Raw genomic sequence first — 3,983 nt, 5'->3', positions numbered from 1 at the left:
CTACTGAAGCAGATCATGATATTCTCCATAGGATTGCATTCAAATCTCACACCAATCTATTTAAGCCAGATGCAGACTCAAAATTTAAAAGTTCAATGCAAAGAAAGGTTGAAACGCACACTGATGACCTCCCTTGTCATCCCTTTTCATTTCGTTTCATTTCGAGACGATTCGAGCCAACATAGCCCCTTCTGTACCGGATTTTAATCTGGGGTGTACTCACTTTTGTGAGTACATGTTCAAACATTAATGGCTGTATTTTGTTTTTTTCTGAGTGAACAAGAAATGTAAGCGCTTAAATATGTTGTTAAAAGGTCACTAATCATTGTGTCAAAGTTACATTTCTGTAATGCTTTCCTATGAAAAGATATACTCAAAAATCTGCAAAACTGTGAGGGGTGTATTCACTTTCGTGATATACTGTATGTGTGCACATTGGATAGGTCAAACGCAATTTCAATCTCAACGCTTGTTACATAGATTTTTGACAATAAAATACACTTTGAGGCAATAATGGTGTAGGATTACGGCCTATCCTTAAAAATGTGCAAATCAAAACAAAGACTGCAGTCACTGTCTGCGCCTGTGTTTGAAGATGACGGCGATGACTTTGCTATGAGACAGCAAGGTGAAGGTGGTTCACAGGGTCGGAGACAAGGCGGGGACAAGCAGGTCCCTTGTCCCAGGCCCACGAATGGAGATGGGACAGAATAGCTTCATCATTACATTCTTTGTATTGGATTTGCTGCCGTTTCAGATGACTGTCCCAAGCCCAGCCAAAGCTGTCAGCAGCCCTGGTATACATGCCTCGTGTGTGTGTGTGTGTGTGTGTGTGTGTGTGTGTGTGTGTGTGTGTGTGTGTGTGTGTGTGTGTGTGTGTGTGTGTGTGTGTGTGTGTGTGTGTGTGTGTGTGTGTGTGTGTGTGTGTGTGTGTGTGTGTGTGTGCATGTCTTTGTGAGTATACATGCACGTGCATGCTTGCGTGCGTGTGTGCCTGTGTGTGTGCGTGCATGTGTGTGTGCTGTGTCTTTGAAGATGATGGCTCATTTAACAATAAATGGGGGAACTCTCTTCCTGCTATGACGGAGTGGTTTTCCCCTCAATAACAAGTAGCAGTTCTGACATCCATTCCCATGAAAAGATTGTTATCTAACATTAAACCACAATGTTTCAGCTCAAGACGAATGTAAACCCATGAATCGCGTCTTGTTCTGGCTGCGTGTGGTTTAGCTGACAAAGGGCCTGAATGAGAGAGACACATGTCAGGATAATGGGGCATGCATGTGTGCAGTCACATGCGCAATGCAATATGGGAGAATGAACAGATGAAAGGGAACATAGGAGAGAGAGAGAGAGAGAGAGAGAGAGAGAGAGAGAGAGAGAGAGAGAGAGAGAGAGAGAGAGAGAGAGAGAGAGAGAGAGAGAGAGAGAGAGAGCAAACTGTACACTGCTCATGGCCTCGGGCCACACACACACACACACACACACACACACACACACACACACACACACACACACACACACACACACACACACACACACACACACACACACAGGGACGTGCACAGGAATTTCAAAGGGCAGTTGCTCTAACCTGAAGAAAGGGCAACCACCCCCGCCCCCCCCCCCCCCCCCCCCCCCCCCCCCCCCCCAAAAAAAAAACATCAACAATGAGCGGCCTTCAGAATTTTTAGGAAACTGCACCATGGGTAGTATTATTTTTAGTAGTAGTAGTAAAAGTAGTATATTATTGTCATAATTATTAATATTATTTTTTTGTATAGTATCCTGAATATGCGTACCATGTGATATAACATGCTAGCTTTTAAACATGTAGGCCTACCTATTAATCATATCAGAGATGATCAGCCTTATGCCCACCTGCCCTAAATGTCTCCTGATCCACATTTCCTCATGTGTGGTATGTGGCTGCCCCTAAATTAAATGAAATTATGAGAAAAAGCCTTGATAGTTTTTAAACCTGTATCAGTCACAGAGATGATCAGTCTTATGCCTACCTGCCCTATGTGCAGAGGTCTGTGGCTCTGAGTCATCCTCATCTTAAATGAAATGAAATGATGAGTAAATTAATAGGCTAAATATGAGGATGCTTAATCAATTAACCCACTGTCATCTTTATAATCCTTGTAGCAGCCAAAGTAGACTTTAAGTTATAATAAATAGAAATAGTTAAAAATGGTTAAAAAGATCATTTAATTTGAATTTGAAATTTAATTAATAGGCATATTCCATGATTAAAATGATGAATATTATATAGGAAAGCTAAAACAATAAGAATTCACAGGTTTAGGTCATTTGTTGGGTCTTTTGTAGCCTATATTAAAAATGTGTACTGTCGCTTTAAGAATGGACGAGCCGGCTTTCATTTCAGATCGCAAAGAACCGTGGCATGGGAGCACCAGTTCTTATATGTTGCTCTGAAGCTCCGAGCTTCTCGCAGACTTTATAACCTTTTATTTTCATTACAGATATTTTAGTTAGTTCATGCACATTTTGTAGGCCTATGTCTTGAGAAGAACAGCAAACGTCAGTTATCACGTGGAGTGGATTTATTTCAATTACATGGACATTGACAGTGGAAACAGTAGCCTATCTTTGGGTCGGAGAATAGGCTATATCAGCGTAAGAAAACGCACTTTCCTAGCGGTCTCACCAAGATCAAACCTCTACAATCCTGAAAAAGATTCTCTACCTCACCTGCACCTGTTCATTTTTTTCGCAGCCAACTCTGCAGAGATGTGCTTCTTTTAGCTAGCCTACCCCCTTAAGTTATCTCTTGCTTGATAAAACGACATGTCATCTGTCATCTGTTTCTTAGTTGGGTTAGCCTTCCACAAAACAACCTGAGCCATGTAAAACGTTGACTGCAAGCAAGCTAGCTGGCTGTCGTATTCCCCCAATATCTGAACGTGGCACACCCCGGCTGTCAGATTATTTAGGATCAAACGTCCTAAACTCGAGATCGGCTTTAAGAGATATAATTGTGATCATGTAGTTTAAAACTGTGTAGTCTGCTGTGTTTCCAGCTCACCTCAGGCCGTCAGGGCAGTCGCTCTACTCCCACGACATCTTCGACATATTTTGCGTCTCTGCCCTGGTCGCATGCATGCTTGTTCCCCCCTCCCTCCCATGTAGAGCTGCGCGTGCCCCCCGCATCGCGCATGCTGCCCCTCCCTTTGCCTATCTCTCGAGGTGCAGGTGAATCTGAATTTGAAAACTTAATTTAGGAAGCTTCAATCAAAAATACGAATTGCAAAGCAAATCAGTTGAAACATGAAATCTTAGCCTATTTTTCCGAGGCATATCTACAGCTGGCTGTCGGGTTTTTTTGCTACCTAAACGTGGCGCTGGCTGGCTGTCAGATGTATGATAACTAAAAGTTCTAAACTCAACATTGTATTAGAGAGGTTGATTGTGAGCATATTTTGTACCCTAATATGTAGACTGTGTGTAGGGCTCTAGCCGACACCCAGGCATCTTCAAAATCTTTCGTGTGTCTCAAGCGCCTGTCGCGTGCCTTCTCCCTCCCCACCGGAGTTGTTGCGTAGCCTACCTACCTCACATCGCTCGTGCCCATTCTCGACGGGTCTGATGAATTTGTATGACTGACTTAAGTCTTTATTGTACAAAACTTCAATCAAAATTATGAATTATAAAGAAATCAAATGATATTGAAATATGAAATTATAATTGCCATATTATTTTCCCCTCCCTTGGAAGGGCAATATCAGCCAATGTGGGCAAAAGGGCCGTTGCTCGGGCACCGTGGGCAACTATGCTGTGCACGTGCCTGCACACACACACACACACACACACACACACACACACACACACACACACACACACACACACACACACACACACACACACACACACACACACACACACACACACACACCAGCATGTCCACATATCCATGGAAATTGTGGGGATGGGGGTAGTAGATCCGTTGATGTGGTCAA

Source organism: Engraulis encrasicolus, chromosome 15, assembly GCF_034702125.1.
Source record: "Engraulis encrasicolus isolate BLACKSEA-1 chromosome 15, IST_EnEncr_1.0, whole genome shotgun sequence".
In the NCBI taxonomy this organism is placed as follows: Eukaryota; Metazoa; Chordata; class Actinopteri; order Clupeiformes; family Engraulidae; genus Engraulis; species Engraulis encrasicolus.
The sequence above is the reverse complement of the archived record's forward strand: the minus strand, read 5'-3'. Positions refer to the sequence as shown.